The sequence below is a fragment of the Carcharhinus amblyrhynchos genome, unplaced genomic scaffold (assembly GCF_965287045.1).
Source record: "Carcharhinus amblyrhynchos unplaced genomic scaffold, sCarAmb.v2.hapA chromosome_1251, whole genome shotgun sequence".
Taxonomy (NCBI): Eukaryota; Metazoa; Chordata; class Chondrichthyes; order Carcharhiniformes; family Carcharhinidae; genus Carcharhinus; species Carcharhinus amblyrhynchos.
Genome location: NW_027650991.1, coordinates 1 through 13,373, shown reverse-complemented (window position 1 = coordinate 13,373; position 13,373 = coordinate 1). Strand labels below are relative to the sequence as shown.

At 57.9% G+C, this 13,373-nt stretch overlaps 1 pseudogene across 1 annotated transcript in view; it reads right to left on the bottom strand.

Annotated features, from left to right (window-relative positions):
• The window catches only part of LOC145340655 (multifunctional procollagen lysine hydroxylase and glycosyltransferase LH3-like), a 28,863-nt pseudogene extending 15,522 nt beyond the window's left edge, over positions 1-13,341 (bottom strand). The window contains exons 1-2 of the transcript XR_013886272.1: positions 13,152-13,341; positions 719-810 (exon numbers count right to left, since the gene is read on the bottom strand). The product of XR_013886272.1 is annotated as a multifunctional procollagen lysine hydroxylase and glycosyltransferase LH3-like (transcript). The remainder of the gene's footprint in view (positions 1-718; positions 811-13,151) is intronic.
• Between the last annotated feature and the right edge of the window lie 32 nt (positions 13,342-13,373).

The following is a 13,373-nucleotide window of genomic DNA, read 5'->3' as shown; positions in this document are numbered from 1 at the left end:
ACCCCAAACCTGAGGGCAGACCCCTTTGCCAGCGTCATCGCCCTTCCTTCACAATCCTGGAACCCCCTCTCCCCTCCGAACCGCGCGCCAACAAGGTGGGGTGTACCTCCAGGGTGGAGGCTTCAAGATGGCGGCTCACCCGCCGCCTTCCCAGAGGCCGCTTAGGGACGGGGACAAATCTCGGGCCTAGTCAGTGAGGCCCGCATCCCCGTGAAAAGGTGCACTTATCTTAAGTGGATTGGGGAGGGGGGGAAAGGATCGGGCTCAATCTCAGCGCCGTTCCTCGCTCCATAACGTCTGTCTGGCGGGGGGTTCAAATCCAATTTGGCGCCCACCTGCTCTCGGTCCAGGGCGCGGCCTAACCTAACGGCCAGCGGTTGCCGCCCGGGCCTACGCGGGCCAGGGGGGGCCTCCCCCTGGCTGGGCGAACATCAACTCTCGACTGGAGGCGTCAACCAGGTTGCCGAGTCGGAGGCCCTGAGGTCAAGCCTGACCGGAACGCCGGGAACTTGCAAACGGGATTGAATTCCACGGGGCCCACGTTTGTTGGAGCGGCCCTTGGAAATCATCCCCCCCCCCCCCCAACATCCCCCCCCACCACCCCCACCGACCTCCCCTCACCCACCAGCGCAGGCGAACCCGTCGCTCGCTGACCACCCCCTCCCCCCCCGCACCCCCCCCTCCCCCCCCACCCGTTCCGTCGCCCCGCCCCCCTTACCTTGACGGTGTAGTTGAAGTGTTTGGCCGTCTGGATGAAACGCACGTACCCTTCCGTCGTGCTGGTTGCCACGGTGATCACCAACAGGTTGTCTGGCGGGGAGGGGGTAAAGAGGGAGGACGAAAGAAACGAGGGAGGGGGAGGGTTAGAGGTGAAAGGTGACTCGGCTCGACAAGAGAAGGGGGGCAGGGTGGGTCTCCCCACCCTCCGAAAACCAAAACAAAACTCCTCCGTTTAACGTCGGTAACCTAAAAGCCTGTTGGAGTAGGCCTCGAGAACAACGAGCGCGGAACACGACAGTGCAGAAGAGGCCCTTCGGCCCATCGAATCCACACGAAAGGCCCTGAGCTGCCCACCTCATCCCACCTGCCAGCACTCGGCCCCCATCGCCTTGAACGTTATGGCGTGCCAGGTACTCACGAGGGCACTCTTTCAAGGATGTGAACTTTATAGAACCTTAGTTAGGCCGCACTTGGAATACGGTGTTCAATTCTGGTCGCTCACACTACCGGAAGGATGTTGGTGGCTTTGGAGGGGGTACAGAAAAGATTTACCAGGGTGTTGCCCTGGTACGGAGGGCATTAGCTCTGAGGAGAGGTTGGAGAAACTTGGTTTGTTCTCACTGGAATGATGGAGGTTGAGGGGTGACCTGATAGAAGTCTACAGGATTATGAGGGGCACGGACAGAGTGGATAGTCAGAAGCTTTTTCCCCAGGGTGGAAAAGTCAATGACTAGGGGGGGGGGGGCACAGGTTTAAGGGGCGAGGTTTAAAGGAGATGTACGAGGCAAGTTTTTTTACACAGAGGGTGGTGGGTGCCTGGAACTCACTGCCAGGGGGGAAGGAGATACGATAGTGGGTTTTAAGGGGCGTCTGGACAAATACATGAGTAGGATGGGGATGGAGGGATACGGTCCCCAGAAGGGTAGGGGGCTTTAGTTGAGTCGGGCAGCAGGGTCGGTGCAGGAGGGCCTGTTCCTGTGCTCTTTGTGAGGCCTCCCAGGTAGCGCGTTCCAGACCCTCACCACCCTCTGGGTTCAAAAAAAAAAAGATTTTCCTCAAATCCCACCCCCGAATCTCCCACCCCCTCACTTTTAACTTGTGTCCCCTCACAACTGACCCTTCAACATAAGAAATAGGAGCAGGAGTAGGCCATCCAGCCCTTCGAGCCTGCCCCGCCATTCAATAAGATCATGGCTGATCTGTCGCGGCTCAGTTCCACATTCCCGCCCTCTCCCCATAACCCTTAATCCCCTCTCTTATCAAAAACCCATCAACCCGCGTCTTAAAAATATTTAGCGAGGCAGCCTCCACCACTTCAACGGGCAGAGAATTCCAGAGATTCACCACCCTTTGAGTGAAGAAGTTCCTCCTCAACTCCGTTCTAAACCGCCCCCCCCTTTATCTTGAGGCTGTGCCCCCTAGTCCTACTGTCCTTTCTGAGCGGGAAGAGTCTCTCCACCTCTATCCTATCCATCCCATTCATCATCTTGTAAGCCAGCTCAGCAGAAGAGTGACCTCTTACCCACCCTGTCCCTCATATTCTTGTACCCCTCGATCAGGTCTTCTCTGCCCCGGGGAAAACAACCCAAGCCTACCCAACCTCTCTCCACAACTTCAATGTCCCATCCCGGGCAGTATCCCGGTGGAATCTCCTCTGCACCCCCCTCCAGTGCGATCACGTCCTTCCTGTAACGTGGCGACCAGAACTGCACACAGTACTCCCGCCTCACAAAAGTCCGACCCAACTCCAACAAGACCTCTCTGTCTTTGTCGTCTGGACCACAAATGAGTACGGAGAGACTGGAGAGACTGGGACTTCTTCCCCTGGAGTGTAGGAGGCTGAGGGGTGATCTTATAGAGGTCTATAAAATAATGAGGGGCACAGATCAGCTAGATAGTCAATATCTTTTCCCAAAGGTAGGGGAGTCTAAAACTGGACTTGGATGCTACCAGGACTTGATGGATTGAGTTATAAGGAGAGGCTGGATAGACTGGGACTTTTTTCTCTGGAGTGTAGGAGGCTGAGGGGTGATCTTATAGAGGTCTATAAAATAATGAGGGGCACAGATCAGCTAGATAGTCAATATCTTTTCCCCAAAGGTAGGGGAGTCTAAAACTAGAGGTTTAAGGTGAGGGGGGAGAGATACAAAAGTGTCCAGAGGGGCAATTGTTTTCACCCAGAGGGTGGTGAGTGTCTGGAACGAGCTGCCAGAGGTAGTAGTAGAGGTGGGTACAATTTTGTCTTTTAAAAAGCATTCAGATTACGTGGGTAAGACGGGTGTAGAGAGATAGGGGCCAAATGCGGGTAATTGGGATTGGTTTGGGGGTTTTAAAAAAAAAAGGGGGGCAGCACAGACAAGTTGGGCCGAAGGGCCTGTTTCCCTGCTGTAAACCTCTACGATGAAGGCGAGCGTGCTACTTTTAACTCGCTGGACAAAGGTTCACGTTAATTCTACCCCCATCTCCCCAGCCCCCCCCCCCACTCTATTAACCCACCTTCAGAGATCTTACGACAAACACACCAGGGTCCCCCTCGGTTCTTCGGAACTTCCCGTTTGCGAAATTAAGAAGCGTCCTGGGACGGTGAGAGGGGGTCTGGGGACCCTCTGCCCGGAGCTGTGGTGGAGGGAGGGAGGTTCAGCCTGGGCCTGTGGGGGGGCAGGGGGGGGGGGGGGTGGAGGGGGCGCGTGCGGACAACAAGGGAAGAGCCCGGAGTCACGACGCTCTCTCTCTCTCGGGAGTCTCTCCCGCGACCCTGAGGCTTCAGTTGAGCAAACTCCCTGGGGAGGCCCCGCCGGCGCTTCTCAAGTCCCCCACACACCAACGGTTTGGGATGGCCAGGCGGGATTCGGGCCTAGAGGCCCTCGGTGCTCCGAACCCGAGGGAGGGGCAGAGGGAACGGGAATAAGGTTTAAAAGTCGGGGCCTGGCGGCGGTGAGGGAGGGTGGGGGGTGGGGGGGCGGGGAGGCCTGAGGTTTGTATCGGGGTACGTGCGGCCCAGAAACCCCCGGCCTCGCTTCACCGTCGCTGTTTAATTTTGTTTTTACAAACGTCCCACACCCACCCCCCCCCCCCCCCCCCCCAACCCACCACCCCTGAGTCTTTTCTCCCCAGAGCGTGTCCCCTCAGAGCGAGCCCAGTCCAGCCTGCGACCCCCTCCGGGCTGCCTTTGTCCAAAGATGTGTAGGTTAGGTGGATTGGCCATGCTAAATTGCCCCTTAGGGTCCAAAGATGTGCAGGTTAGGTGGATTGGCCATGCTAAATTGTCCCTTAGGGTCCAAAGATGTGCAGGTTAGGTGGATTGGCCATGCTAAATTACCCCTTAGTGTCCAAAGATACCTGAGGAGATTACCCACAGTCAATGTGTGGGGTTACCGGAACGGGGCCTGGGTGAAACACTCTGTCGGACAGTCGGCACAGACTCGATGGGCTGAATGGCCTCCTTCTGCACTGCAGGGATTCTAAGATTCTCTGAGCAGTCACAAGGCACAGCGCATGAACTTAATACAGCGTGCAAAATCCAGAGGGATTGTAGATCCCGAGGAAATCATTATCCTCAAGCTTCTGAGTCATCACTAAATTCCCCTCCCCTCCCCCCCTCCCCCCCCCACCCAAACCCAAATCCACATCATCGATAAAAACAAGTTTCAACGTGAACCTCACTCCGAGAATCCAACTCTAAACAGGCATTTACAGTGAGAGACACCCGGCTGGGAAATCCTCTAACTGCCCCCAACATCAACCTCAAACACTCCCAGGACAGGTACAGCACGGGGTTAGATACAGAGTAAAGCTCCCTCTACACTGTCCCCCCATCAAACACTCCCAGGACACGTACAGCACGGGGTTAGATACAGAGTAAAGCTCCCTCTACACTGTCCCCCCATCAAACACTCCCAGGACAGGTACAGCACGGGGTTAGATACAGAGTAAAGCTCCCTCTACACTGTCCCTCCATCAAACACTCCCAGGACAGGTACAACACGGGGTTAGATACAGAGTAAAGCTCCCTCTACACTGTCCCCCCATCAAACACTCCCAGGACAGGTACAGCACGGGGTTAGATACAGAGTAAAGCTCCCTCTACACTGTCCCCCCATCAAACACTCCCAGGACAGGTACAGCACGGGGTTAGATACAGAGTAAAGCTCCCTCTACACTGTTCCCATCAAACACTCCCAGGACAGGTACAGCACGGGGTTAGATACAGAGTAAAGCTCCCTCTACACTGTCCCCCCCATCAAACACTCCCAGGACAGGTACAGCACGGGGTTAGATACAGAGTAAAGCTCCCTCTGCACTGTCCCCCCATCAAACACTCCCAGGACAGGTACAGCACAGGGTTAGATACAGAGTAAAGCTCCCTCTACACTGTCCCCCCATCAAACACTCCCAGGACAGGTACAGCACGGGGTTAGATACAGAGTAAAGCTCCCTCTACACTGTCCCCCATCAAACACTCCCAGGACAGGTACAGCACGGGGTTAGATACAGAGTAAAGCTCCCTCTACACTGTCCCCCCATCAAACACTCCCAGGACAGGTACAGCACGGGGTTAGATACAGAGTAAAGCTCCCTCTACACTGTCCCCCCATCAAACACTCCCAGGACAGGTACAGCACGGGGTTAGATACAGAGTAAAGCTCCCTCTACACTGTCCCCCCATCAAACACTCCCAGGACAGGTACAGCACGGGGTTAGATACAGAGTAAAGCTCCCTCTACACTGTCCCCCCATCAAACACTCCCAGGACAGGTACAGCACGGGGTTAGATACAGAGTAAAGCTCCCTCTACACTGTCCCCCATCAAACACTCCCAGGACAGGTACAGCACGGGGTCAGATACAGAGTAAAGCTCCCTCTACACTGTCCCCCCATCAAACACTCCCAGGACAGGTACAGCACGGGGTTAGATACAGAGTAAAGCTCCCTCTACACTGTCCCCCATCAAACACTCCCAGGACAGGTACAGCACGGGGTTAGATACAGAGTAAAGCTCCCTCTACACTGTCCCCCCATCAAACACTCCCAGGACAGGTACAGCACGGGGTTAGATACAGAGTAAAGCTCCCTCTACACTGTCCCCCCATCAAACACTCCCAGGACAGGTACAGCACGGGGTTAGATACAGAGTAAAGCTCCCTCTACACTGTCCCCATCAAACACTCCCAGGACAGGTACAGCACGGGGTTAGATACAGAGTAAAGCTCCCTCTACACTGTCCCCCCATCAAACACTCCCAGGGCAGATACAGCACGGGGTTAGATACAGAGTAAAGCTCTCTCTGCACTATGAACTTTGTTTTGATTAATTCACTGACTCAGGGGGAAAGGATGTTTTTCTATTTAATTACGGGACGTGGTGCCGTCTCTGGCTGGGCCCACATTTATTGCCCGTCCCTAATTGCCCCTTGAGAAGGTGGTGGGGGGAGCTGCCCTCTTGAACCTGCTGCAGCCCCCCCAGTGCTGTTTGGGTGGGGGGAGTTCCAGGATTGTGACCCCAGTGAAGGAACGGCCGATATATTTCCCAGTCGGGAGGGTGAGCGGCTCGGACGGGGGGGGTGGATCTCCATCTGTTGGAGTTCCCCAGGTATCCCTTGTCCTTCTAGATTGGTAGAGGTGGTGGGTTTGGAAGGCGCTGTCTCAGGAGCCTTGGTGAGTCGCTGCAGTGCATCTTGTAGACGATACTGTGCGTCGGGGGGTGTGGAGGGAGTGAGCGTTTGTGGTTAGCGTCTCGATCCAGCCTTGTCCCGGACGCCGCCGAGCTTTTTGAGTTGTTGTTTGGGAGCCGCACCCATCCAGGGAAGTGGGGAGAACTCCACCTGCCCACCCAATGCCAGCACCTCGGAGCCACAGCCCTGAGTGTTGTGGTGTGCCAAGTACCCGCCCTTCGTCAAGTGGGGCGTCCCGGCTTGTACCACCCTCCCGGGCCGCGCGCACCAGGCCCTCGCCACCCCCTGGGCAAGAAGGGCTGTTCCTCCAACCCCTCCCCCCGAGCCTCCCTTTGAACTTGCGTGCCCCTCGTAGCTGACCCGTCGGCTCAGAGGAACGGCTACCCCCTCCGCCCTCAGAGCCCTGCACCCCCCGGTCAGGCGTGCGAGAACATTTGGGTGGGTCGGCGCTGCTGCCTGACGGCGCCAGGGACCCGGCTCACTGCCTCAGAGTCTGCACATTCTCCCCATGTCTGCGTGGGTTTCCCTCCGGGCGCTCCGGTTCTCCTCCCACAGTCCGAGAGAGAGGGGCTGGCTCGGGCGCGCTGGGCCGGGCTAAATTCTCCCTCAGCGTTACCCCGACAGGAGTGTGCGGCCACTCGGGGGAGTAACTTCATTGCGGTGTTAATGTAAAAAACCCCCCCTCTCCATAATCGAAATGCTCTGTCCCAGGCAGCATCCTGGTGGATCTCCGCTGCGATCCCCCCCCCCACCCCTTCCAGTGGCTTCACGTCCTTCCTACAACGCGGGGACCAGAACCGCACAGAGTCCTCCCGCCGCGTCCCCACCAAAGTCCTACACAACTCCATCGTGACCTCTCTGCCTCTGTAATCTGTACCCCGATGATAAAACACCACTGAGCAACTGGACTGCGGAATTCTACACCGGGAAGTTCGAACTCGGTTTGTTTCTCAGCGTCGCCAGTCAGGCTGACATTAACACCGCAATGAAGTCACTGTGAAAATCCCCCCCACGCTCCTGCTCGGGTAACACCGGGAGGGAGAATTTAGCCCGGCCCAATCTACCCTAACCAGCAACGCTCTCGGACCGTGGGAAGGAAACCGGAGCACCCGGAGGAAACCCACGCAGACACGGGGAGAATGTGCAGACTCCGCACAGGCAGTGACCCCCAAGCCGGGGAATCGAACCCGGGTCCCTGGAGCTGTGAGGCAGCAGTGCTCGCCCGCTGGGCCATTCTTTTTCCTCCCCGTCTCCTACTCCTCGCCATCCCACTGGGGCCACCTGTTATGTATCTGAGTTCGCTCTCTGACACACGGTGCACTCTCTGTCCCCCCTCCTGCACACTCACTCTCTCTCTGTCGCACGCACTCTCCCTCTCTCTCTCGCGCGCGCACTCTCTCCCTCTCTCACTCGCACACACTCTCCCTCTCTCTCTCTCTGGCGCGCACTCTCCCTCTCTCTCTCTGGCGCGCACTCTCCCTCTCTCTCTCTGGCGCGCACTCTCCCTCTCTCTCTCTGGCGCGCACTCTCCCTCTCTCTCTCTGGCGCGCACTCTCCCTCTCTCTCTCTGGCGCGCACTCTCCCTCTCTCTCTCTGGCGCGCACTCTCCCTCTCTCTGGCGCGCACTCTCCCTCTCTCTCTCTGGCGCGCACTCCCCCTCTCTCTCTCTGGCGCGCGCTCTCCCTCTCTCTCTCTGGCGCGCACTCTCCCTCTCTCTCTCTGGCACGCACACCCCCTCTCTCTCTCTGGCACGCACTCCCCCCTCTCTCTCTCTGGCACGCACACCCCCTCTCTCTCTCTGGCACGCACTCTCCCTCTCTCTCTCTGTCGCGCACTCTCCCTCTCTCTCTCTGGCACGCACTCCCCTCTCTCTCTCTGGCACGCACACCCCCTCTCTCTCTCTGGCACGCACTCCCCCTCTCTCTCTCTGGCACGCACTCTCCCTCTCTCTCTCTGGCACGCACTCTCCCTCTCTCTCTCTCTGGCGCGCACTCTCCCTCTCTCTCTCTCTGGCGCGCACTCTCCCTCTCTCTCTCTCTGGCGCGCACTCTCCCTCTCTCTCTCTCTGGCGCGCACTCTCCCTCTCTCTCTGGCGCGCACTCTCCCTCTCTCTCTGGCGCGCACTCTCCCTCTCTCTCTCTCTGGCGCGCACTCTCCCTCTCTCTCTCTCTGGCGCGCACTCTCCCTCTCTCTCTCTCTGGCGCGCACTCTCCCTCTCTCTCTCTCTGGCGCGCACTCTCCCTCTCTCTCTGGCGCGCACTCTCCCTCTCTCTCTGGCGCGCACTCTCCCTCTCTCTCTGGTGCGCACTCTCCCTCTCTCTCACTCGCACACACTCTCCCTCTCTCTCTGGCGCGCACTCTCCCTCTCTCTCACTCGCACACACTCTCCCTCTCTCTCTCGCACGCACTCTCCCTCTCTCTCTCTGGCGCGCACTCTCCCTCTCTCTCTCTGGCGCGCACTCTCCCTCTCTCTCTCTCTCTCTCTGGCGCGCACTCTCCCTCTCTCTCTCTCTGGCGCGCACTCTCCCTCTCTCTCTCTCTGGCGCGCACTCTCCCTCTCTCTCTGGCGCGCACTCTCCCTCTCTCTCTGGTGCGCACTCTCCCTCTCTCTCACTCGCACACACTCTCCCTCTCTCTCTGGCGCGCACTCTCCCTCTCTCTCTGGCGCGCACTCTCCCTCTCTCTCTGGCGCACTCTCCCCTCTCTCTCTCTGGCGCGCACTCTCCCTCTCTCTCTCTCGCGCGCACTCTCCCTCTCTCTCTCTGGCGCACTCTCCCCCTCTCTCTCTCTGGCGCGCACTCTCCCTCTCTCTCTCTGGCGCACTCTCCCCCTCTCTCTCTCTGGCGCGCACTCTCCCTCTCCCTCTCTCTTGCATGCACTCTCCCTCTCTCTCTCTGGCGCACTCTCCCCCTCTCTCTCTCTGGCGCGCACTCTCCCTCTCTCTCTCACTCGCACACACTCTCCCTCTCTCTCTGGCGCGCACTCTCTCTCTCTCTGGCGCGCACTCTCCCTCTCTCTTGCATGCACTCTCCCTCTCTCTCTGGTGCGCACTCTCCCTCTCTCTCTGGCGCGCACTCTCCCTCTCTCTCTGGCGCGCACTCCTCCCTCTCTCTCTGGCGCGCACTCTCCCTCTCTCTCTGGCGCGCACTCTCCCTCTCTCTCTGGCGCGCACTCTCCCTCTCTCTCTGGCGCGCACTCTCCCTCTCTCTCTGGCGCGCACTCTCCCTCTCTCTCTGGCGCGCACTCTCCCTCTCTCTCTGGCGCACTCTCCCCCTCTCTCTCTCTGGCGCGCACTCTCCCTCTCTCTCTCTGGCGCGCACTCTCCCTCTCTCTCTCTCGTGTGCACTCTCTCTCTCTCTCGCACACACTCTCCCTCTCTCTCTCGCGTGCACTCTCCCCCTCTCTCTCTCTCGCGTGCACTCTCCCCCTCTCTCTCTCTGGCGCGCACTCTCCCCCTCTCTCTCTCTGGCGCGCACTCTCCCTCTCTCTCTCTGGCGCGCACTCTCCCTCTCTCTCTCTGGCGCGCACTCTCCCTCTCTCTCTCTCGTGTGCACTCTCTCTCTCTCTCGCACACACTCTCCCTCTCTCTCTCGCGTGCACTCTCCCCCTCTCTCTCTCTCGCGTGCACTCTCCCCCTCTCTCTCTCTGGCGCGCACTCTCCCCCTCTCTCTCTCTGGCGCGCACTCTCCCCCTCTCTCTCTCTGGCGCGCACTCTCCCCCTCTCTCTCTCGCACACACTCTCCCTCTCTCTCTCGCGTGCACTCTCCCCCTCTCTCTCTCTCGCGTGCACTCTCCCCCTCTCTCTCTCTGGCGCGCACTCTCCCCCTCTCTCTCTCTGGCGCGCACTCTCCCCCTCTCTCTCTCTGGCGCGCACTCTCCCTCTCTCTCTCTGGCGCGCACTCTCCCTCTCTCTCTCTGGCGCGCACTCTCCCTCTCTCTCTCTCGTGTGCACTCTCTCTCTCTCTCGCACACACTCTCCCTCTCTCTCTCGCGTGCACTCTCCCCCTCTCTCTCTCTCGCGTGCACTCTCCCCCTCTCTCTCTCTGGCGCGCACTCTCCCCCTCTCTCTCTCTGGCGCGCACTCTCCCTCTCTCTCTCTCTGGCGCGCACTCTCCCTCTCTCTCTCTGGCGTGCACTCTCCCTCTCTCTCTCTCGTGTGCACTCTCTCTCTCTCTCGCACACACTCTCCCTCTCTCTCTGGCGCGCACTCTCCCCCTCTCTCTCTCTGGCGCGCACTCTCCCTCTCTCTCTGGCGCGCACTCTCCCCCTCTCTCTCTCTGGCGCGCACTCTCCCTCTCTCTCTGGCGCGCACTCTCCCCCTCTCTCTCTCTGGCGCGCACTCTCCCCCTCTCTCTCTCTGGCGCGCACTCTCCCCCTCTCTCTCTTGGCGCGCACTCTCCCTCTCTCTCTCTGGCGCGCACTCTCCCTCTCTCTCATGCACAGACACATACACACCCCCCACCCCCCCACGGCAAGCTGTTATCAAATCCAATCTGGGTCAGAGAGGCAGCAGGCTGGGTAACGAGGGATGGCTGGAAGGGGGTGAAGAATGGAAAGTTCCTCGCTGTCAAACAGGTTCTGACATTCCCCCTGAGGAGATAGGGAACTCACACAGAAACCAGCACATTTTCCAACCATCTCCAAACTTCCCAAACTGCTGTCCCAGACAAAGAGCCACTTGTTGGGGAGGGAGAGCTCAGTGTCTGTGACGGGGCAGCGGCGGGGAGGGGGGGGGGAGACACAGCAGCCAACGTGTACACAGCAAGATCCCACACACACACACACAGCCGCCACCACCAAGAGATCTGCGCTTTTTGTTTTCATTCAGCGATATCAGCGGGCAAGAGGTGCCAGGGGATCTCTGCTGCTCTCGAGATCCGGCACGGTGGCACAGCGGGTTAGCGCTGCTGCCTCGCAGCGCCAGGGAGCCGGGTTCGATTCCCGGCTTGGATCACTGAGCGTGCGGGGAGACTGCACGTTTCTCCCCCGTGTCTGCGTGGGTTTCCTCCGGGCGCTCCAGTTTCCTCCCACAGTCCGAAAGACGTGCTGGGTTTCGGGGTGCGTTGGCCCAAACAGAGTGTGGCGACTAGGGGATTTTCACAGTAACTTCATCGCGGTGTTAATGTAAACCTTACTCGCGACTCACAAAGAAACTGGAATTTTAACTTTAAATAGTCCTTTCGGAGACGGGGGTGGGGGGGGGTCCAAAGGCAGGCGATTGTCCGAGCGGAATATGTGGCGTCGGGGGGTGGTGCTGGGAACCTCAACCCCGCCATCAACATCCTGGGGGTTACCACTGACCCGAAACTGAACCGGGACCCAGCCATATAAATACAGTGGCTCCCACAGCAGGTCTGGGGAATCCTGCTGAGAGTATCTCACCTCCTGACTCCCTCCCTAAATCCTGTCCACCATCTACAAGGACACGAGTCAGAAGTGTGACGGAATACTCCCCACTTGCCTGGATGGGTGCGACTCCCAAACAACAACTCAAGGAGCTCGAGGACAAAGCAGCTCCAATCCAGGACAAAGCAGCTCCCCCCCCCCTCCAATTAGCACTCCATCCACAAACACTCACTCCCTCCACCCCCCCGATGCATCCCTGTGTACCATCTACAAGATGCACTGCAGCGACTCACTGAGTCTCCTTAGACAGCACCTTCCAAACCCACCACCTCTACCACCTAGAAGGACAAGGGATACCTGGGGAGCACCAACACCTGGAGGTTCCCCCTCCAAGCCACTCACCGTCCCGACTGGGAAATATACCGGCCGTTCCTTCACTGGGTCAAAATCCTGGAATTCCCTCCTCTCCTTCCCACCGCCCCCCCCTACTTATCCGACTTTTCCCAATCACAGCCTCGCTGTTTAAAATCACCTCAAGATGGCATTCTCTCTCTCTCTCTGGGAAAGTTGGGATTCCCTGGGAAAGTCAGGATTCTCTCTCTCTCTCTGGGACGTCAGGTTTTTTTGGGAACGTTAGGATTTTTTGAGAATGTCCAGATTCTCTCTCTCTCTTTGGGAATGTCAGAATTTTTTGGGAATGACAGGATTCTCTCTCTCTCTCTTTGGGAATGTCAGGGTTTTTGGGGAATGCCAGGATTCTCTCTCTATCTCTCTGGGATCTAGGATTTTTTGGGAATGCCAGGATTCTCGCTCTCTCTCTCTGGGATGTAGGATTTTTTGGGAATGACAGGATTCCCTCTCTGGGATCTAGGATTTTTTTGGGGAATGACAGGATTCCCTCTCTGGGATCTAGGATTTTTTTTGGAACTGACAGGATTCTCTCTCTCTCTGGGATCTAGGATTTTTTTGGGAATGACAGGACTCTCTCTCTCTGGGATGTAGGATTTTTTGGGAATGGCAGGATTCTCTCTCTCTCTCTGGGATGTAGGATTTTTTGGGAATGACAGGATTCCCTCTCTGGGATCTAGGATTTTTTTTGGGACTGACAGGATTCTCTCTCTCTCTCTGGGATCTAGGATTTTTTTGGGAATGACAGGACTCTCTCTCTCTGGGATCTAGGATTTTTTTGGGAATGACAGGACTCTCTCTCTCTGGGATGTAGGATTTTTTGGGAATGACAGGACTCTCTCTCTCTGGGATGTAGGATTTTTTGGGAATGCCAGGATTCTCTCTCTCTCTGAGGGAATGTCAGGATTTCTCGGGAATGACACATTCCCTCTTTCTCTCTCTGTGGGAAGGACAGGATTTTGTGGGAATGACAGGACCCCTGTTTCCCCCTCTTCCCCCTCCTTACCTGTGGAGTAGGCTGTGGGGTTCCCAGCTGAGACCCAGCTGGACCCCAGGGTGATCCAGTAGATCCCCAGCACCACCAGATCCATTGCTGATCCCTGCCCGGCCGCCACTGCGCAGCTGCCACCCACTGGCTGCATTGACACTGAGGCTCGGGGCCAATCAGAGGCCGCCCCGCCCCCTGATGGATACATCCTCCTAGCCAATCAGCCGGCGGCCCTGGGGG